The 24,614-nt window shown below is 40.1% G+C and overlaps 1 protein-coding gene across 1 annotated transcript in view; it reads right to left on the reverse strand.

Annotated features, from left to right (window-relative positions):
• Positions 1-24,614, reverse strand: part of slc6a7 (solute carrier family 6 member 7) — a 666,512-nt gene that overhangs the window by 350,679 nt on the left and 291,219 nt on the right. The gene's annotated exons all lie outside the window — the stretch shown is intronic.

The following is a 24,614-nucleotide window of genomic DNA, read 5'->3' on the forward strand; positions in this document are numbered from 1 at the left end:
CATTTATTTTCCAACCATTCTACTCAATATAACGCTTTCATCTGCGCTGCCGTTAACTTGGGACTTGTTTTTCAAATTTGTCACTATAATACACAGTAACATTTATTTTATAACACGTAACAGAATATATTGGCCAATCATACAACTAATACAGGAACGATAGTCACAACTTCATAAATTCAACATTATAGCTTATGAACTTTTAATCGTTACTTTCCTTGGTAAAAGTCTCATGCGTTCAACACTAACCTCTCTAAACTTGTATTAATACGGCGTAAAATGCAATCCACAAAGTAGCTGTCTCGTTGAAAGCATATACCAATTACATTCTCACTTACAAACGAATTATCTATTATTGTTGCATATACTGCTTCATTATACCATACAACAAAAACATTCCCACCCTTCAACTTACCTTTAAGAAATTACTGCTGCCTACCATAGAAACCACATAACAATACTAAATCATGTAAGTCAGAAGAGTGTGGTGTGCTGTAAATTGTTAGGGTTGCACTATAATTTAAGTTTTTTTTGCCTCATAAAAGTGGGATTATAATTTAAAACCTTCAGTTAAAATGATGTAAGAACGTATAAATGACATGACCTGCAAACTAATTTTATAAATGTGCAAACTGCTATTATAAATGTATGCCGTGTGAATCCATTCCCCAGAATTCTTTGCACTTCATGCATATTAGCTTTATTGTAATAAGTATTTTTCCAAGCCTATGTTCATGCAAGGCTTAATAGCTTTAGAAGGAGAGATGTTAGCGTTAAAACAAATTGATGCCAGCTGTATTATGTGACCCATCCCCACAAATCATTTAAAAATCTGTTGATTATGCATTTATTTTTTGATAGAACTGCCTGAATCTGTTAAAGGTACTTCATACATAGTATGTTACTGCAGTATCACTTTATATATATATATATATATATATATATATATATATATATATATATATATATATATATATATATATATACATACAGTATCTGGCAAAAGTTAGTTAAATGTTTATGTTTTGATAGAAAATGGCACATTTATTTATCAAGGTATCACTAAATTACTTTAAAAATATTGTCAAGACATTACTTGTGTTTCTAATGGCTAGTGCTGCTTTACATGACTAATCTTTAAGAAACCTTAGTAATTTCACACACACTACTGAAATCTGTTATTCAATTTACTTGAGTTGCAAGGTACTGACACTCCAAAAGTTCAGTTCTGGGTTCAAAAATGGCCAAAATGAAACCACTGAAATATCATTGTCTGTTACAATGTCTACTAGACCATCTCTTTATCATTCAGCAAACAGGAAACAAGATCTTCTCAGATGAGAGGTGACTCATTATAGAGCCTGATGGCTGAGGATAGAAACAACCTCACATAGCACTCATTGCAACAACATGGTTGTCTGTTACTGAAGGTTCTCCTTTAGTCAAACCTCATACACGGGTTTAGAATCATTGTTCAGAACAGTAGGCAGCTTCTTGAGTGGCCTCTGTTCTACCACTTGCTTTGGCGATTTCAACCTGACTCCAGAGGCGTAGCTTGGGTTTTCAGCACCCGGGGACAACTGAAGATTTCGCGCCCCCTCCTGTTTGCCAAAATGCAATGGGGAAGGGAAATTTGGTGCCCCCTGGATGCTACGCCTGAGGACAGATGTCCCCCCTTGCCCCACCCCCCCCCCCAGCTACGCCACTGCCTGACTCCCAAGACTGACCCAACCTTTTTAATCTGTTGGTTTTGTTTGTTGGCATCACTTGCAATGATGGCATTTTCCCAGTACACTACCACATAGAAACATACAGTACACTGGCCATCACATACTGGTAGAAAACATGTTAAGAGTGGCCTACATACACCAAATAACCTCAGCCTCCTCAGGAAAGAGAGGCGACTGTGAGTCTTTTTATATACAGGCTCTGTGTTTTAGTCTACTCAAGCACCCCAAGATATTTATGTGTCCTCACCACCTCCACATCTTCACCATCAATGAGAACCTCCTGAAATCCACGATTATCTCCTTTGTCTTATTGATTTTGAGCTGTAACTGGTTGTATAGTACTGAAAAATTATAATCTACGAAATTAAGATAAGTAGTTTTAAACTTAAAGTGAATGCTTTATAATACAGTGGGTACGGAAAGTATTCAGACTCCCTTCAATTTTTCACTCTTTGTTATTTTGCAGCCATTTGCTAAAATCATTTAAATAAATTTTTTCCTCAATAATGTACACACAGCACCCCATATTGACAGACGAAAAAAAGAATTTTTGAAATTGTTGCAGATTTATTAAAAAGAAAAACTGAAATATCACATGGTCCTAAGTATTCAGACCCTTTGCTGTGACACTCATATTTAACTCAGGTGCTTTCTATTTCTTCTGATCATCCTTGAGATCACCTTCATTTGAGTCCAGCTGTGTTTGATTATACTGATTGGACTTGATTAGGAAAGCCACACACCTGTCTATATAAGACCTTACAGCTCACAATGCATGTCAGAGCAAATGAGAATCATGAGGTCAAAGGAACTGCCTGAAGAGCTCACAGACAGAATTGTGGCAAGGCACAGATCTGGCCAAGGTTACAAAAAAAATTTCTGCTGCACTTAAGGTTCCCAAGAGCACAGTGGCCTCCATAATCCTTAAATGGAAGACGTTTGGGACGACCAGAACCCTTCCTAGAGCTGGCCGTCCGGCCAAGCTGAGCTACCGGGGGAGAAGAGCCTTGGTGAGAGAGGTAAAGAAGAACCCAAAGATCACTTTGGCTGAGCTCCAGAGATGCAGTCAGGAGATGGGAGAAAGTTGTAGAAAGTCAACCATCACTGCAGCCCTCCACCAGTCAGGGCTTTATGGCAGAGTGGCCTGTCGGAAGCCTCTCCTCAGTGCAAGACACATGACAGCCTGCATGGAGTTTGCTAAAAGACACCTGAAGGACTCTGAGATGGTGAGAAATAAGATTCTCTGGTCTGATGAGACCAAGATAGAACTTTTTGGCCTTAATTTTAAGCGGTATGTGTGGAGACAACCAGGCACTGCTCATCACTTGTCCAATACAGTCCCCACAGTGAAGCATGGCGGTGGCAGCATCATGCTGTGGGGGTGTTTTTCAGCTGCAGGGACAGGACGACTGGTTGCAATCGAGGGAAAGATGAATGCGGCCAAGTACAGGGATATCCTGGACAAACACCTTCTCCAGAGTGCTAAGGACCTCAGACTGGGCCGAAGGTTTACCTTCCAACAAGACAATGACCCTAAGCACACAGCTAAAATAACGAAGGAGTGGCTTCACAACAACTCTGTGACTGTTCTTGAATGGCCCAGCCAGAGCCCTGACTTAACCCAATTGAGCATCTCTGGAGAGACCTAAAAATGGCTGTCCACCAACGTTTACCATCCAACCTGACAGAACTGGAGAGGATCTGCAAGGAGGAATGGCAGAGGATCCCCAAATCCAGGTGTGAAAAACTTGTTGCATCTTTCCCAAGAAGACTCATGGCTGTATTAGCTCAAAAGGGGTGCTTCTACTAAATACTGAGCAAAGGGTCTGAATACTTAGGACCATGTGATATTTCAGTTTTTCTTTTTTAATAAATCTGCAACAATTTCAAAAATTCTTTTTTTTTGTCTGTCAATATGGGGTGCTGTGTGTACATTAATGAGGAAAAAAATTAATTTAAATGATTTTAGCAAATGGCTGCAATATAACAAAGAGTGAAAAATTGAAGGGGGTCTGAATACTTTCCGTACCATGATCCACTGTTAACAGACTTGTTGGCTTTTTTAACTAAAATTACTTGTTAAGCTCTTCTATTAGCCAGTAGATGGTGCAATTTACCTTCAGTTATGGTGGATGACCACATTTTTAATGGATAAGCCTTTACCACCACTGTAAGATTTTTATTATAGGGCCAGAAATTCAGTGAGCTCCAGGAAGCTGCCTTCTGCCACCCTATGTTTGTTTAAATTTGATTATTAGTTGATCTACTCAGCAATAGCACAGAAGGACATGAATGGATATCTAATCAGTGCCTGAAGTGGCTGTACTTCTACTCTAAAAAACAGATGTTTGAAACAGAAGAGAACCTCCAACACAACAAAATCATACATTTTTTTGCTTGTGTAAAAAATGTTGAAAATCAATTTTGGTACATAATTTATGAAAACAAAAATAACATAACCCCATTTGGGGTCAAGGGGGGAGGAGGTACAAAGTAGAAAACTGCCTGAGATAGAATGGCAGTCTTTTGCAGGGCTCATCCACACCAATATTCACATTCACACATGAGCCAATTTGGAATTGCCAAGTAATCGAACTTGTGACTCTTTGGGATTTAGGAGGAAAAGCAGGTTCCCTGCAGAAAACCCCCCAAAACATAAGAAAAATGCACAAAGATGTACTTTGGTATAAAATTAGACAATTTAATATTAAGTATATTTTTATATGCAGTATGCATTTTAAATATCCCTACATTACCATATCTTACTGTTGTTGAGTAAGACATGCTAAATTTCAGCACCCTTAGGATTGCCGTAAATGTGAGCCTCTGACACTGAACATTGCTCTATTGACTTCTGTAGCTGCCAGGATCCTGGAAAAAAAATGCAGTAACCCAAGCAGCTGACTTGTTAAAGTTTCACCCTCTGACATTTCATATCCCTCTATCCATATTGTACACTCAGTTTTTTCTTGGTCAGGGTCATGGGGGACTAAGACCTATTTCAACAGCAACAGGTGCAAAACAGTCTGAGAAAAGCCGCACACACACACACACACACAGACTTACTCATCCCAGAGCAATTTAGATTCACTTGTCAATTTTGTACTGGGGTTGGAAACCAAAATCTCTAGGGTAAACCCAATGAGTGAAGTGATAAAAGGACACAAGACATATGTATAGTAACTGAACCAGACCGTGGAAGGGAAATGATTACTAAGCAGAAACACTTCTAAGTACTCAACTGTGGCACTTTCGACATTCCACATGCATGGTGAATCATGTCTGGGGTCTCACAATTAAGCATTACAAGCAACATATTTGCTCCACTCATAAATTATACAATATATTATGCATTAGATTTGATTAGATTAGATACATTTTTTAATCCCATTGGGAAATTCAGATGCATACAGCAGCAGAAGCATAAAAACAAGGATACATACTCACAGGACAAATAATACAGGCAATCAGTCAATCGATAAATAAATAAAAATAACTAAATGTATATTGTGCAGATATTTCAAAATTACATTAACAAGTACATCAGGAATAAAACATCTAATTGCCTGATAGGCCTGATAGCAGTGGGCAGAAAAGATCCTCTAAGGCACTTAGCACACTTTGGTAAAATGAGCCGGTGTCTAAAATCCCCTGGAGGGGATTTTTTCTGATGGCATCCAATTTTTTCACCATCCTCTTTTCCACAACAGCTTCCAGTGTGCTCTGGGTTTATTCAGACATTGTGCTTCTTTTGAGCTCAGGTTGCTTCCACAGGAGACCGCAGTGCAGAACAACACACTGGCAACTATGGACTGATAGAACATTTCCTCCTTCTAGACATATGCAACACTACCAAACAGCAAACGAGTTAATTAAAAATCTCAGAAATTCTGCAGAGTCACTTTTCTCACTCCTCCCTTCTGGCAAACAGTACAGGTCCATTGGCACTCACACAATTAGTTTCAGGAACTGTTTCCACCCACAAGCCGTAAGGTTCACAGACAGTCAATCATAAGAACAAATATTGTAACATCAACAATATTTTCAACAACAACAAATGTGGCAACAAATGTGCTGGAAATATCTTTCAGTTATTACCACTGAGGAAATGTTACTGGTCACTAAAAGCAAGAACTACAAGACATATACACAATTTCTTTCATACTGCAGTCACTGTGGTGTCTTTGATTCATCTCTATGATTTCCTGATTTCTAAACTCTTCCAATGAACCTAAATTATGTTTAGTTTTTAAAGACTTACTTGACATATTACTGGGTGGAAGTGCAATTCTACATTACAATGTTGTTTTATATATTCATGTGTTCTCCAATATATTTTCACTAATAATAATAATAATTTTATTTTATTTATATATATATATACATATTATATATATATATATATATATATATATATATATATATATATATATATATATATATATATATTTATATATATTGTCACAGGTAGCCAGACCACATGGGGGCAACTGCCCTGGTGGCTATGGGGACCACAGGTACAGAGCTTTGAAGCTCAACCCTGTAGGAGCCCGTGGTCACCGCCAGGGGGTGCCCCAATGCCTATGCAGTGCCTAGCCGGGATGCCTGGAAGGACCAGAAGAGGGAGTACGCCTCCTCCGGACCACGAGAGGGCAGCCACCCTGGTTAGTATGGGGACCACGGGAACAGAGCATGGAAGCTCAACCCTATAGGGGCCCATAGTCACCACCAGGGGGCGCCCTGATGCCTGAAAAGCCCTGGACGTCAGCACTTCCGCCAGCACCCCAGGAAAACCAAGGACACCTTGCTTCCGGGTGCTCGGCCGGTAGAACTTGTATGTCTGTATGTTAGAGACCATTGGTCCTTCCTTCTGACGGCATTGTGATGTTCCTGTATACGTGTTGCAAGTGTTTTAGATGTTTGTCCCACATGTACAGCTGGGCATGCACTGTATGGGATGCTGTAAATTGTGTTTCTTGTCCCTTTTGGCTGGGTAAGACATTGTCATTCATCCCAGTCAGGACATATGTCTATCTGCTACAGCATCTACAATATATACTATATAACTGTGACATTGTATGTATGTTTGTGTGTGTGTGTGTGTGTGTGTGTGTCTGTTGCATATTATGTTTTTTTGTTAGTATTGTTTTACTATATTTGCCCCTAGGAGTCTTGACTTGGTTACAGATGTCAGAACCTGTTTTGGCAGCCAGCAACCTACACTAGATAATGTGCCAGACCACTGCCATTACACATAATAATATGATTTGCCCTTTATTGGTATAATAAAAAAATAAGTTATTGAAAGCACATTTCCCTTCATCTTACTGTATTTGGATGTTCTCTAAGACATCTTAGTGGCCTGTTCAAAATTCCTTATCTGGTTTGGCAACTTTGTCTAAGAGGCACATGAATCTGTTTTAAATCTGCTGATGCAGCAGTGTATACAGTTTCATCTTGTCTCACCAGCATTGCTCAGTGTCACGAAAGAAATTGACACAGTGGCTTTTCCTCTACTGCAACTTGAGGTTGACATCTAGTAGTGAGCACCTCCCAGAAATGCTCAGGCCTTTTGTCCTTTCCTTTTTAATGACAACTTAGTGACACATATACTGCAATTACAAAATTGTTACCCTGAAATTGATCTTGCGAACTGTAAAAAAGCACACAATCTCTGCAGCTAGTCTTTCTGACTGAAGCTGATGTGTTAGGCATATAATTTAGTTACCCATGTTAAAGTCAATATAAAATCATTTTAGTTCTGTTATTTTGTACTTGAAATTTCCCTGTATTCTAAGAGAGTGAATTTTTAAATTTAACATTTTAGCAGAAAACATTGCTTAAAAATATGTAAAACATTTGCAAAAGAAAGCATAAACAGACCACAACAATGTATCTTATTGATTATTATTAATTTAATACAATTAAATTTCACTAGGGGTGGCACTGTGGTATAGTTGTTGGCATTGCCTCACAGATACAACATTCTGGACTTGAAACCTGTGCCACATTGCTGGCTACATGGAATCTGCATATTCACTCCATGGTGCTGGGATTTTTCCTCCACGTACCCATATTTTTTTCCTTAATTCCACGGAAATGCAAGATAGATTAAATGGTAACTCTAAATAAGATCATTGTGAGTGAGCATGCTCTGTGATAAACTGGCACATCATCCACGATTAGTTCTTGCCTTGAGGGTGATGGTGCTAGAATACACTCCAGCCCTGCATGTCTCTGAATTGCAGGGGTGAATCTACCATCAGGGCATTCTGGGTGGCCCATGACGCAAGGGGCCTTTCTACCAATACCACCACCTCCAACACTCAGTGAAATGATGGATTATCCACAGGCTGAAACGATGAAGGATAACTGAACTGATCCATGAAACAATTAAGTACAAAGCAATCAAGTCTCGCACCAAAATTAAGATTGGGAAATACTGGGCTGCAGTGAACAACAGTGTGTCCATATGCTGCATTTCTAGAAATATGATCAACTCCCTGTTAAGGAGCTAAATCACCCAGGGGTCTGTGGGGGCCTTAATCTGGCTTTGTTGAATTGGATTAAGATGCTTTAAGAATGTTATGGTATCTTTCCTTCTTGCTGATAGCATTGTAAGAAGGGAGTTATGATAATGTGTGTGGTGATTAACACTCATATATCCAGAGTCTTTAATTAAAGCCCAGTATAGCCACTCTCTGCATGGAGTTTGTACAGAGTATGTATGTCCCCTCTTTGTTCATGAAAGATTTCTATGTCTTTTCTAGTTTTCACCCACATGTAATGTTTTGGCAGGTTAGGTGTATTGATGGCTTTAAATTGGTCCTGTGTGGGAGTTTGAATGAGTGCAGTAAAAGTGGCTTCCAGTCCACAAAGGCTGCAGAAAGGTTTTCAGTCCTGAATCTGTCCTGCTTTGACCCTGATGCCTCTGGGATAGGCTTCAAGGCCCCACCAACCTGAATTGGATTCAGCAGGTTACATAAATGAATTAATGTGTCTTTCCATTTTCTGAAACCTTTGTAACAGTTGAGGGCAGCAGTCAATGTCTACCTCAGGAGCACAGCATGAGCTAACCCTGAGCAGAAGAGCAGGCCATTGTAAAGCTCATTCATGTACACATCCTAATGCTCACTCACCGAAAGCTGGGCTTACTGATGCCAGTTAAGCTAACATGCCCTCCTTTTTAAATAGTGTGCGCACTAGAGAAAAACAATCAAATGCTTAAGTTATGTTTTATTTCTTGGACAAGTAAGCTAAAAAAATAACGTGAGTGTTTAGCTCACATGAATTGTTTTTTGTGCCATAATTATTTGAAACTAGATGTTGACATAATAGAGATATTCTCATAGATTCTGAAAACCTTTGCAACTTTGGTTTCAGTATCAATGACTGCACCATCTTTACTTCTCCATAAATTAGGAAATTGCCTGTTACTTCAGACGCAAGCTTCTTATTTGACACCCATGTTAAGAATGTAACCAGGTTTACCTTTTTTAAACCAAGTAACATTTCACAGCTCACACCGTCTTCTACGGATCACACTACTGAAACCCTCATTTTTTGGCATGATTGTTATAATACTCTGCTTTCTGAGGTATAAAACAATATACTAAACAGATTATAGCCTGTTTAAAACTTCTGTAACTAGAATTTTATCCATCCATCCATTATCCAACCTGCAATATCCTAACTACAGGGTCAAGGGGGTCTGCTGGAGCCAATCCCAGCCAACACAGGGCACAAGGCAGGAAACAAACCCCGGGCAGGGCGCCAACCCACCGCAGGGCACACACACACACACACCAAGCACAATTTATAATCACCAATACACCTAACCTGCATGTCTTTGGACTATGGGAGGAAACCGGAGTACCTGGCAGACACGGGGAGAAAATGCAAACTCCATGCAAGGAGGACCCAGGAAGCGAACGTGGCTCTCCTAACTGCGAGGCAGCAGCGCTACCACTGCGCCACCATGCCGCCAACTAGAATTTTAACCCACACCAAATCCTGTCATCATACAAGGAACTCATATTCTTGTACTATACACATATTGAATATCCTATAAGCTTCTGTTCTCTATGACAGTGGTCATATTTACTGTATCTTTCTAAAATGTTGTATCTACTGTATCTTTCTAAAATGTATTATTACAAACCATGTCACAATATTTAGTCTGAAGAGTTAATTTGTTATCCTGCAGACCATGTCTTTGGATAACGAGCATTTAGCACTGCAATACAGAAATAATAGAAAAAGTAGAATCCTTATATTTTGGAACACTGTATTAATCCCCAAGGGGAAATAGTCTTTTCATGTGACCTTTGGTGGTCAGAATGCAGGCTCAGCCATTGTACAGCACCCCAGGAGCAGCAACTTTCAGGTTAATGGCCTTGCTCAAGGGCCCAACAGAGTGGGACCCCTTCTGTCCTTAACAGGATTAGAACCAGAAACCTTCCAGATACCAATGCAGCTCCTTTGCCTCAGAGCCACCACTCCACTCTAACAGAAAGCACAAGCCTATCTAGTTGTGGACATGGCGGAAGACCATTGTAGAGTCCAGTCACACTCACACTCCATGTGTGCCCAACTGAGTGTCACCAATCACCCCACTGGGAGGACGCAGAAAACAAACTACACTGACACAAGGAGAACATGGGGACTCAACCCCCTGAAATCATGACTAGATAGCGGATTTGAATGTATTAGACACACAGATTCATTTCAGATAAATTATCTGCTAAGGTCTGTCATCAACTTCAGCTGTTATTGGGGGCTTAGCCCCAGCTATCTGACAACCAAGGGTAATCCCCATTGGAGTTTTCACAATGTTGACATCCAAAGAGTTTAAAAATCAGGACTAGTCTATAGATGATCAGGGACTATAGGTATATGTGCATTCAATAAGTTGGGGGGCTCTCAAATATCAGAGGCTACATGCCCCCCCCCCCCCCCCCCCCCCCCCCACCCACCCAACAACACTACTGGATCTGCTGCTGTCAAGGAAAACCTGAGTGCCAGCTACTCTAAACTGACTTTCAGACAAGCCCTGAACTCAGGAGAAATCACAAGGAGAGAACAAAGAGGATCCGAAGGCTACCTTACATCTACCACTCCTAGACAAAAAACATAAAAGACACCGAGAAACTAAAAATGGGGTGTGTTAAATACTCCCATAATGAGCTCCTAACACTGAAATCTTGGGTGCCTAAGACACTCCGTTTTACCCTACTGTAGGATTTGTCCATCTGAAGACAATGAGAGCAAAGTGTAGGAACCAGAATAAAAGAAAGTCATAAAGGCTTCAGAAATGGTCTATCATGTATTTTAATGGGCAGTGTTCTGATCCTCTTAAATGATATAGATGAACTAGTTGCACTCAATGCAGGTCACAGAGCATACAGTTGCTGTGACATTTTGTGCTTTACGGTGAGTTAACTGAAACCTAAAATGTCTGACACTATTTTAATGGTAGATGGTTTTCATCTTAGTTGTAGAGATAGACACACTGTGGCGTGGAAAAAAAAAATCAGGAGGTTGTCTTGTCGTCAATGAGGAATTTAGTAAAAGGAAGCATTTTATAGTTAACACTAATATTTGTAATCCAGACATAGAAATTCCTCAACATTCTCTGCCAGGAAGGAATTTAAGTTACATCATCCAGATTAATATTTATAGTTGTGCTTGAAAGTTTGTGAACCCTTTTGGAATTTTCTATATTTCTGCATAAATATGACCTAAAACATCATCAGATTTTCACTCAAGTCCTAAAAATAGATAAAGAGAAACCAGTTAAACAAATGAGACAAAAATATTATACTTGGTCATTTATTTATTGAGGAAAATAATCGAATATTACATATTTGTGAGTGGCAAAAGTATGTGAACCTCTAGGATTAGCAATTAGTTTGAAGGTGAAATTAGAGTCAGGTGCTTTCAATCAATGGGATGACAATCAGGTGTGAGTGGGCACCCTGCGTTATTTAAAGAACAGGGATCTATCAAAGTCTGCTCTTCACAACACATGCAAAGGAGATTTCTGAGGACCTTAGAAAAAGAGTTGTTGATGCTCATCAGGCTGGAAAAGGTTACAAAACCATCTCTAAAGAGTTTGGACTCCACCAATTCACAGTCAGACAGATTGTGTACAAATGGAGGAAATTCAAGACCATTGTTACCCTCCCCAGGAGTGGTCGACCAACAAAGATCACTCCAAGAGCAAGGTGTGTAATAGTCGGCGAGGTCACAATGGACCCCAGGGTAACTTCTAAGCAACTGAAGGCGTCTCTCACATTGGCTAATGTTCATGTTCATGAGTCCACCATCAGGAGAACACTGAACAACAATGGTGTGCATGGCTGGGTTGCAAGGAGAAAGCCACTGCTTTCCAAAAAAAACATTGTTGCTCGTCTGCAGTTTGCTAAAGATCACGTGGACAAATCAGAAGGCTATTGGAAGAATGTTTTGTGGACGGATGAGACCAAAATAGAACTTTTTGGTTTAAATGAAAAGCGTTATGTTTGGAGAAAGGAAAACACTGCATTCCAGCATAAGAACCTTATCCCATCTGTGAAACATGGTAGTGGTAGTATCATGGTTTGGGCCTGTTTTGCTGCATCTGGGCCAAGACAGCTTGCCTTCATTGATGGAAAAATGAATTCTGAATTATATCAGAAAATTCTAAAGGAAAATGTCAGGATATCTGTCCATGAACTGAATGTCAAGAGAAGGTGGGTCATGCAGCAAGACAACGACCCTAAGCACACAAGTCGTTCTACCAAAGAATGGTTAAAGAAGACTAAAGTTAATGTTTTGGAATGGCCAAGTCAAAGTCCTGACCTTAATCCAATTGAAATTTTGTGGAATGACCTGAAGCGAGCAGTTAATGTGAGGAAACCCACCAACATCCCAGAGTTGAAGCTGTTCTGTACGGATGCATGGGCTAAAATTCCTCCAAGCCAGTGTACAGGACTGATCAACAGTTACCGGAAACGTTTAGGTGCAGTTATTGCTGCAAAGGGGGTCACACCAGATACTGAAAGCAAAGGTTCACATACTTTTGCCACTCACAAATATGTAATATTCAATCATTTTCCTTAATAAATAAATGACCAAGTATAATATTTTTGTCTCATTTGTTTAACTGGTTTCTCTTTATCTACGTTTAGGACTTGAGTGAAAATCTGATGATGTTTTAGGTCATATTTATGCAGAAATATAGAAAATTCTAAAGGGTTCACAAACTTTCAAGCACAACTGTATATTCCTCCCTCAGCAAATGGGGACTTAGCAACAGAAATTATTCACTCTGTTACCAACACTCAAATGATAAATCATTCTGACTCTGTGGCTATAATTTGTGATGACTTTAACCATGTGACTTTGAAAGGACCTATGACAAGCTTGCATCAGTATGTGTTATTTCTCAACCAAGGTAAAAAAAAAACAGTCTGGACCTGCTCTGTTCAAATGTTAAAGATGTCTTTAAATGTAAACCTATGGCACCATTATGAAGATCTGACCGCAACCTGATTCATCTTACTCCCAGGTATAAGCCTGTTATTAGATGGCAACCTGTTATCACCTGGATAGTGGGGAAGTGGAGACCATAAACTGAAATGGCTCTGAATGACTGCTTCCAAATGACTGACTGGGAAATGATGTGTGAGACACATGGGGACAATATTGATGGATTCTGTCACTGCATCACTGACTATACTAACTTCTGTGTCGGCTCTATTGTACACTTAAAAACAGTGTGCAGCCTTCCACACAACAAAGGAGCTAAAAAATCTTCATGAGAAGAAGGGGGAATTCAAATCTGGTTACAAAGACATGCTAAAGGGTATACAGAAAGTGCTGAAGAAAAAGGTGGGTGAAGGGAAGGAAGCTTACAGAGTTACACAACAAAACAAACTCAGTTAGAATAACATGAAAGATGTCTGGAATGGACTAGGCATAATTTTTGGAATCAAGTATCCAGAGCTTGGGTGAGAGTGGAGAATTTGGACAAAGCTAACACCCTGATACAGTTTTTCGATAGATTATCCCTTCTTTTACCACATTGTTTTTCCAAAAGTCCTGTTCCCCTACACCATTCCTACTGCATCAACAACTCCTACCACTTTAACTATCATGGGCAGTGATGAGTCCACCTCTGATCATCAGTATTTGCTATCTATAAAAAGGCATTGTGTTTTTCCTGTTTATATTGGACATACAGAGTTTTCCAGAAGTAAATATAAAGTAAATATAAGCTTTTACATATAAATATAAGGTAAATATCAGCTTTTAGCAAAAAAAAATTAGCATCTTGTATATTCTGAGCATGTAAATGGTTAACAGACGTGTGAATTATATGAAACAAGTTAGTTCTTCATTTTTTTTCCCCTTGGATATTTTTCATATTGTTAGTCACCATTGGGTCCCATTCATTTGGAATCTTTTCTATGTACAATGTAAAATTGATTCTTAGTCACTTTTTCAAACTACACACTGAAAAATATTGGTTCTTTAATGGCACCATATGGTAACCTTCAGGCTGTGTAGTTCCTCATAGAGCCGTTGCTTGACAAAGTACCATTTCATTCTGGGAAGGGTTCTTTGCATATGAAAATAGTTCTTTGTGCTTTGGAAAACTTCCTAATATGTGGGAGAAAACAATTTTTCTATGTAATTTAGGCTACCTAGCAGGACACTAATAGATTAAGAAAACTTAGCTTGTGTTTATATATGCAGCAAGAGTCCTTTCAAAACCATGAGCCATTGGTGTTTCACAAATCTGTTATCGTCTGTTCCTGATTATTACAAAGCCACTTACAGATCTAAATTAACAAAGGTTGTTCCTGGAATCTTCATGTTGATGGGTCTTTTGATAACCAAAAATGGTCCTTGATAACCAAAAATAAGGTATTTTTTGATAACCAAATAAGATAAGGTATTTTTGATAACTAAAAATGGCATTGCAATAACGAGCCACTCTGGAACCTTCATTTGTAAGAGTGAACATGGGGTAAGTAACATATAAAAAAATTCAAGTTTAGATGGTGTATTACTTTAAAATTTTTTACTTTTACATATGTCAAGCAAACTGCTGCCATGGAAGCAGCTTATTTCCCCACACAACAGGTGGCAGTGCTGCTCAAGGCTAATTTAATTTAGTACACTCATAGGTTGGCATGGAAGCTGGAGCCCAGAGACGCAGCGCTGTTGGGGTCTTTGGGGAAGGACTGTCTGTGTACGACCTGGAAGTGCTTCAGAGGCTGGTAACCAGAAGCAGTTCAGGACCTACTGTAAAAGAAAGCCTTCTGCCTCACTTAGATCGAGTCAGAGGCAGGAGGCAGCCGGCAGCACTCAACTGGAGACAGAAAGAGACAAACAGCTTTATTGTTTGTATGGCTTTTGGGCTGTGTTTAAATGTTTGTGTGTCCATCCATCCATCCATTGTCTCCGCTTATCCGAGGTCGGGTTGCGGGGGCAGCAGCTTGAGCAGAGATGCCCAGACTTTCCTCTCCCCGGCCACTTCTTCTAGCTCTTCCGGGAGAATCCCAAGGCGTTCCAGGCCAGTCGAGAGACATAGTCCCTCCAACGTGTCCTGAGTCTTCCCCGGGGCCTCCTCCCAGTTAGACGTGCCCGGAACACCTCACCAGGGAGGCGTCCAGGAGGCATCCTGATCAGATGCCCGAGCCACTCATCTGACTCCTCTCGATGCGGAGGAGCAGCGGCTCTACTCTGAGCCCCTCCCGGATGACTGAGCTTCTCACCCTATCTTTACGGGAAAGCCCAGACACCCTGCGGAGGAAACTCATTTCAGCCGCTTGTATTCGCGATCTCGTTCTTTCGGTCACTACCCATAGCTCATGACCATAGGTGAGGGTAGGAACATAGATCGACTGGTAAATTGAGAGCTTCTCCTTGCGGCTCAGCTCCTTTTTCACCACGACAGACCAATGCAACGCCCGCATTACTGCGGATGCCGCACCGATCTGCCTGTCGATCTCACGCTCCATTCTTCCCTCACTCGTGAACAAGACCCTGAGATACTTGAACTCCTCCACTTGGGGCAGGATCTTGCTACCAACCCTGAGAGGGCACTCCACCCTTTTCCGGCTGAGGACCATGGTCTCGGATTTGGAGGTGCTGATTCTCATCCCAGCCGCTTCACACTCGGCTGCGAACCGATCCAGAGAGAGCTGAAGATCACGGCCTGATGAAGCAAACAGGACAACATCATCTGCAAAAAGCAGTGACCCAATCCTGAGCCCACCAAACCGGACCCCCTCAACGCCCTGGCTGCGCCTAGAAATTCTGTCCATAAAAGTTATGAACAGAATCGGTGACAAAGGGCAGCCCTGGCGGAGTCCAACTCTCACTGTGTTTGTGTGTGTGCTGGATTAAAAAAATCCATTATTTGAGCTTGTGACTATCTATCTATTGTAAAAGATGACAAGACAAAGAAAAAGATTTGGGGTGACACCGCAGGCTAGTATATTATAAAGGCAAAACAATAATGAAGTTTTTCAGCAAAAGAACTTCTCTATGCATGCATGTCTTGAATTAGACTATTCACGATGACGACACTTCTGGTTAAATGCAGGCCAGGAAGTAAGAGGTGGGTCAAGGTGGATGAACACAAGAAATGATGTCAGAGGTGGTGAGGTTGTCAACCATATAGTCTGCAGCAGGAAGAACAGGGGAGTCATTAGAATATAGCGCCACTATGTGGATCGGTGAGGAATTCCCACCACCAGAGCCTTTAAGCTGTCCCCAAGGCACATGTGTGTGACACTGTCTTAAGGTTTTGAACAACATGGCAGTTGCTTCAGGCTTAATATAAAACAATATTAATCAAACATTTTGTTAGTCAAATACTACAGGCTATATTAATTGAATGCTAAACACCAAAACAATACATCACCAAGACATAACTTTTATGTATAGGATAAGATATGTAAACACTGTGACGGGTGTGAGACATACAGATAAAAATAATAGCCCACCCTTTTAGGCTGAATAAAGCAAATTTTATTTCTAAAGTTGAACTTTCCCATTAAAATGTAATTCCTTAACTTCCAACCACTTGTTAGCTGCATTCTGTCACCATCAACGAGGAGTTCCTCCACTGTAGCATCAGATTAAGGGTCAGGGTCTCTTCAAGCCTCATCTGTAATTAAGGCAATTTTCTAATTTCTAACTGTATTTTTTAAAATGATGTTGTCTAATTTTTAATGATCAACACTGTACATAGAGAAAAGCCAAGCAAAACGACACCTTTTATTGGCTAACTAAAAAGATTACAATATGCAAGCTTTCGAGGCAACTCAGGCCCCTTCTTCAGGCAAGATGTACCTCGAAAGCTTGCATATTGTAATCTTTTTAGTTAGCCAATAAAAGGTGTCATTTTGCTTGGCTTTTCTCTACATTCATAATGGCTAACACGGTACAACACCCTAGTACTACAACACTGTACATTAAAGACTTTGGACATACGCTGCTAAAATAAAGTTCTATCTATCTATCTATCTATCTATCTATCTATCTATCTATCTATCTATCTATCTATCTATCTATCTATCTATCTATCTATCACTAACACTGACATTTGAGCATACTTGCTTAAATAACACCAATAATCACAATCATTAGCTGCAGATTTGGCGTTTCTCTGCAAACCATACAAAAATGTAAAAGGGAATTGCTTAGGGTGGGATAGATTTAGTGTTTGTGTTTGACCATTATTAACTTGTTTACTGTACATTAGCTGTAGCTTTAGAAAAGGCTTCAGAGAAAAAAAATATTTGAGATTTATTTTAGTAATGTAACTACTAGAGTGTCTCAGGCTTCCTCAGCCACACTATTAGCTACACCCATGCTTTCACAACAAGAGCATAATAGAAATGATTATAAGCACTCCAGGCTAAGACTGAAGACAATAAAGTGAGTCTATTTCATGCATTTGTGTAAATCTCAGTCCCTCAGTTTTAGAGCAGGAGTTAAGATCTACAGAAACATACATATGAGGATACAGCCATGCTGCATTTGCATGCTCTAGTAATTTTTTTTTTGGAGTTAGTATTTTTGACATCACACCTTCCTAATTTGCTCTATTCATGTGCATTTCTGGCCAGACTTGGGCGTTGTTAATTTGCTTTTTAATCTGTTCAACATAATATTTTTATGGACATGGCAAAGGAAATGTACTAGAAAGCTTTTATATCACATTAGGTTCAACCAGCCTTCCAAATTCTGCACATTGTTAAATTAAACTTCAGCCCATTCAGGTAACAACAGTGTCTGAAAATTTGTTATTTATGAACTGACACATGGAACAGGATTAAGATTAAATTTCCATATTTCCTAAAGCAATGCATCAATGATGTCCTACTTAGCAGTGTGTATTTGACTGCCTAATGTTCCACACTTCTCTGTCATGACAAATTGTGTGCACAGTGTGACAACAAAAAGTTGTATTTAAAATCATTGCTCCAAGTTATTCAGAGAGATCATCCTAGTTCATTTTGTGAATGATTAGGTCTGTCATGCAAAACATAGAGTGAGTCCGATATTAACTAAATCATTTTATGTTTTGTTGTTCAGAATATGATACTGTGGCATGCTGGATGTACAGTGGTGTGAAAAACTATTTGCCCCCTTCCTGATTTCTTATTCTTTTGCATGTTTGTCACACAAAATGTTTCTGATCATCAAACACATTTAACCATTAGTCAAATATAACACAAGTAAACACAAAATGCAGTTTGTAAATGGTGGTTTTTATTATTTAGGGAGAAAAAAAAATCCAAACCTACATGGCCCTGTGTGAAAAAGTAATTGCCCCCTGAACCTAATAACTGGTTGGGCCACCCTTAGCAGCAATAACTGCAATCAAGCGTTTGCGATAACTTGCAATGAGTCTTTTACAGCGCTCTGGAGGAATTTTGGCCCACTCATCTTTGCAAAATTGTTGTAATTCAGCTTTATTTGAGGGTTTTCTAGCATGAACCGCCTTTTTAAGGTCATGCCATAGCATCTCAATTGGATTCAGGTCAGGACTTTGACTAGGCCACTCCAGAGTCTTCATTTTGTTTTTCTTCAGCCATTCAGAGGTGGATTTGCTGGTGTGTTTTGGGTCATTGTCCTGTTGCAGCACCCAAGATCGCTTCAGCTTGAGTTGACGAACAGATGGCCGGACATTCTCCTTCAGGATTTTTTGGTAGACAGTAGAATTCATGGTTCCATCTATCACAGCAAGCCTTCCAGGTCCTGAAGCAGCAAAACAACCCCAGACCATCACACTACCACCACCATATTTTACTGTTGGTATGATGTTCTTTTTCTGAAATGCTGTGTTCCTTTTACACCAGATGTAACGGGACATTTGCCTTCCAAAAAGTTCAACTTTTGTCTCATCGGTCGACAAGGTATTTTCCCAAAAGTCTTGGCAATCATTGAGATGTTTCTTAGCAAAATTGAGATGAGCCCTAATGTTCTTTTTGCTTAACAGTGGTTTGCGTCTTGGACATCTGCCATGCAGGCCGTTTTTGCCCAGTCTCTTTCTTATGGTGGAGTCGTGAACACTGACCTTAATTGAGGCAAGTGAGGCCTGCAGTTCTTTAGACGTTGTCCTGGGGTCTTTTGTGACCTCTCGGATGAGTCGTCTCTGCGCTCTTGGGGTAATTTTGGTCGGCCGGCCACTCCTGGGAAGGTTCACCACTGTTCCATGTTTTTGCCATTTGTGGATAATGGCTCTCACTGTGGTTCGCTGGAGTCCCAAAGCTTTAGAAATGGCTTTATAACCTTTACCAGACTGATAGATCTCAATTACTTCTGTTCTCATTTGTTCCTGAATTTCTTTGGATCTTGGCATGATGTCTAGCTTTTGAGGTGCTTTTGGTCTACTTCTCTGTGTCAGGCAGCTCCTATTTAAGTGATTTCTTGATTGAAACAGGTGTGGCAGTAATCAGGCCTGGGGGTGGCTACGGAAATTGAACTCAGGTGTGATACACCACAGTTAGGTTATTTTTTAACAAGGGGGCAATTACTTTTTCACACAGGGCCATGTAGGTTTGGATTTTTTTTCTCCCTAAATAATAAAAACCATCATTTAAAAACTGCATTTTGTGTTTACTTGTGTTATATTTGACTAATGGTTAAATGTGTTTGATGATCAGAAACATTTTGTGTGACAAACATGCAAAAGAATAAGAAATCAGGAAGGGGGCAAATAGTTTTTCACACCACTGTATACTGTAGATATTACTGTGGCAAAGTATTGATGAGAGTCTCATGTGTCCATCTGGAAGGATCTGAGAGACCCAAAGGAAAATGTTCAAGGGAGGACTAGCAAGTTATACAGTATATACTGCAAAAGGTCATAGTGCCTGTGTCACTTCTTTCTATTACTTGCAAAAATATTTGTCATGCCATTCTTTACCAGTTAATGCCTAATGCCTTGAGTCAATTGTTAAGATTTATGCAAATTTGTTTAATTTGTTTCTGTTTAATTTGAACATCTTGATGGGGATGTCATAACAAACATTTCTATAAGATTGGCTAGTGGGTTGCTAGCATCTGGTCTTTGCTTTTTCAAAGCTGAGACTCTTTCAGTGCTAATTTGTTTTGCTTTTTTAACAAACTTTGGTTAAGGTAAATATTTATTGCATCCTTCACTTTAATGACTCCAGGGCTTATTTGCCAATTGGATTTGTTTATTTGGTCTCTTAGTGAAACTGACTCTGCTTGTCTGACTTCTCTACTGACTCTCCCTAATAAAACAAGAAAGCCTCCCTTTTCCTGCCTTCTCTCACTCCACTAACAGGCTTTTCACAGAGGATTATAACAATGCTTTATGGAGTAGCATCATCCATTATAACGCAAACATTTGTTTGGTTTCAGATGGCATTGAATAAAAAATAAGTAAAAATGTTCTCTTGAAACCTTAATTATTGTTAAAGTGATAAGGAAAAATTAAACAAAAGGAAACCAATAGTGGATCGTGTAGACATAAGGGGGTGCTCAGCTCCCCAAACACCTAACACAAACAGACACCGACACCAGTTAAAAGGCACAGAGGTTTTTATTGTGGGAAACATTTTGAATCAAGTGTTTCCCATTACAGCCACAAGTACAATAAGTACTGTAAAACACAATAAAGCAACTTTTTGTCTTCTGTCCATCTCTCAGTCACTCTTCCACTGCCTCCTCCACACTTCCTTGTAAGCTTTGCCCACCTTCCACCTGACTCTGGCTCGTCCATCTGAGGCAGGCAGCTCCTTTTATCTTCCACCTGGGAGTACTTCCATTCTTCTGTACACGTGGTCCCAAAGCATTTAAGGGTGAGATGGAAACCCCATGAAATAATTCTTCTCAGACCCTGCACTACCCCCAGACGGCACCCATGGAACCCAATAAGGCTGGGTTGAAAAACTCCATGTACCATGCTGCCCTGTTGGAATCCAAGACACCTGCCATCTGCCTCTCTGGGGGAGATAATGCCCTGTGCACGCTCTTTCCCCAGGTTCTTCCGTCTTATGGGTGTCCCAGCTGGGTAAGGCTGCTGGCTATCCCTTACACTCTATATAGAAGAGTTTACTTCAATTGTCTAGTCCTTATTCAGTCAGGAACATACCAAAATACCACATTGCTAACAATACCAGAATCCAAAATAACTAGTGAAAAGAAGACAAAATGAACCAAACAAAAATGCAGAAATGTGCCTGATAAACAATAATAACGATTAAGCAAACCTGGAGGGAAAAAAGTCATAAAGACACAGCCCAGCTTCACCAAAAGGATCAGTAAATTCTGATAGCTTATCTAAAATTCGTATATATCTATTGATGCTACTGGAGGCATCATCAGTGATGATCCTGGAATCATGAGGTGTTTTGGATCTTTAAACATTATACACCCTCATTCATATATATATACAGTGGGGCAAAAAAGTATTTAGTCAGCCAGCAATTGTGCAAGTTCTCCCACTTAAAAAGATGCGAGAGGCCTGTAATTTTCATCATAGGTATACCTCAACTATGAGAGACAAAATGAGAAAAAAAAAATCCAGAAAATCACATTGTCTGATTTTAAAGAATTTATTTGCAAATTATGGTGGAAAATAAGTATTTGGTCACCTACAAACAAGCAAGATTTCTGGATCTCACAGACCTGTAACTTCTTCTGTAAGAGGCTCCTCTGTCCTCCACTCGTTACCTGTATTAATGGCACCTGTTTGAACTCGTTATCAATATAAAAGACACCTGTCCACAACCTCAAACAGTCACACTCCAAACACCACTATGGCCAAGACCAAGGAGCTGTCTAAGGACACCAGAAACAAAATTGTAGACCTGCACCAGGCTGGGAAGACTGAATCTGCAATAGGTAAGCAGCTTGGTGTGAAGAAATCAACTGTGGGAGCAATTATTAGAAAATGGAAGACATACAAGACCACTGATAATCTCCCTCGATCTGGGGCTTCACGCAAGATCTCACCCTGTGGGGTCAAAATGATCACAAGAACGGTGAACAAAAATCCCAGAACCACACGGGGGGGACCTAGTGAATGACCTGCAGAGAGCTGGGACCAAAGTAACAAAGGCTACCATCAGTAACACACTACGCCACCAGAGTCTCAAATCCTGCAGTGCCAGACGTGTCCCCCTGCTTAAGGTCAGATGAAAAAACTCTACTCGTCATGTTTGGAGGAGAAAGAATGCTGAGTTGCATCCAAAGAACACCATACCTACTGTAAAGCATGGGGGTGGAAACATCATGCTTTGGGGTTGTTTTTCTGCAAAGGGACCAGGACGACTGATCCGTGTAAAGGAAAGAATGAATGGGGCCATGTATCGTCAGATTTTGAGTGAAAACCTCCTTCCATCAGCAAAGGCATTGAAGGTGAAACGTGGCGGGGTCTTTCAGCATGACAATGATACCAAACACACCGCCCGGGTAACGAAGGAGTGGCTTCGTAAGATGCATTTCAAGGTCCTGGAGTGGCCTAGCCAGTCTCCAGATCTCAACCCCATAGAAAATCTTTGGAGGGAATTGAAAGTCCGTGTTGCCCAGCGACAGCCCCAAAACATCACTGCTCTAGAGGAGATCTGCATGGAGGAATGGGACAAAATACCAGCAACAGTGTGTGAAAACCTTGTGAAGACTTACAGAAAACGTTTGACCTCTGTCATTGCCAACAAAGAGTATATAACAAAGTATTGAGATGAACTTTTGTTATTGACCAAATACTTTTTTTCCACCATAATTTGCAAATAAATTCTTCAAAAATCAGACAATGTGATTTTCTGGATTTTTTTTTTCTCATTTTGTCTCTCATAGTTGAGGTATACCTATGATGAAAATTACAGGCCTCCCTCATCTTTTTAAGTGGGAGAACTTGCACAATTGGTGGCTGACTAAATACTTTTTTGCCCCACTGGATATATATATATATATCCATCCATCCATCCATCCATTTTCCAACCCGCTGAATCCAAACACAGGGTCACGGGGGTCCGCTGGAGCCAATCCCAGCCAACACAGGGCACAAGGCAGGAACCAATCCCGGGCAGGGCGCCAACCCACCGCAGGACACACACAAACACACCCACACACCAAGCACACACTAGGGCCAATTTAATATCGCCAATCCACCTAACCTGCATGTCTTTGGACTTTGGGAGGAAACCAGAGCACCCGGAGGAAACCCACGCAGACACGGGGAGAACATGCAAACTATATATATATATATATATATATATATATATATATATATATATATATATATATATATATATATATATATACAGTATATGAATCACAGAACTGCAAACATAACCAACCATTACATAAAAGATAAACTCAAAATGCCTGCATCCATGCACACGTATTTCTAATCGTGACTGTACATGAGCCAACATATACAAACATAATGTCAACCTCTTGCAGGGTCAAATGCCAGTGAGAAGAGATAAGAATGTTGGGGCAGATCTAATAAAATAACTACCCTACTGTGTCAGTCAGTCGTTTTCTAACCCAGTTTGTCCTGAGCAGGGTTGCAGAAGGCACTGGAGTCTATCTCAGCTGGCATTTGAGCACAAACCATGAACAAACCCTGGACAGGGTGCCAGTCCATTGCAGGGTGAACACATGTACACACACACACTCCAGGGCCAATTTACTATCACCAAGTCATCTAATCCATATTTCTTTGGACTGTAGGAGGGAACTGGAGCACCCAGAGAAAACCCACGAAGACACAGGGAAAACATGCAGACTCCACACAGGGAGGACCCAGGACGTAAACCATGGTCTCCTTACTGTGAGGCAGCAGTGCTACCACTGCACCACTGTGACATATACCCTACATTGTGCTATTTATGTTTTAGATATGTCAACTGTTTGGCATAATTATTTTCAATGTGTTAGTCTGCTGATCATCCTTTATTCCCAGAATGTCATGACGTCATGATGTGTTACAATAAATATGGTCACGTTATGACCATACACCTTTTTGAAACATCACAGTGGCTTTTTCTCTTATAAGAAGAGAACACTTCATATTTTTCTAGAAAGCCCAGACACTATCCTTTTAACACTCTCTTACTTAACAACGTGCTGCTTTTATTTTTTCTTGTACCTTGGCAAAGTTTTGTACTTTTTCAACATACCTTTTCACAGCAAATGTTGGGTGTACTTTGAGCTCAGTTGAAGCTGCTTAGCATTTTAGATGAAAATAACTGCACATATCTAACATAACTTTCTGATCTGAACTAAATTACTCTAAAATCATTGCCAACAATCTCCTTGTCTTTGTATCATAGAATGTTATAATGACACTGAACTTGACCTAGAATGAGAGGAGCACTGTGATGAAATTATTACAGT

Source organism: Erpetoichthys calabaricus, chromosome 4, assembly GCF_900747795.2.
Source record: "Erpetoichthys calabaricus chromosome 4, fErpCal1.3, whole genome shotgun sequence".
Classification (NCBI taxonomy): domain Eukaryota; kingdom Metazoa; phylum Chordata; class Cladistia; order Polypteriformes; family Polypteridae; genus Erpetoichthys; species Erpetoichthys calabaricus.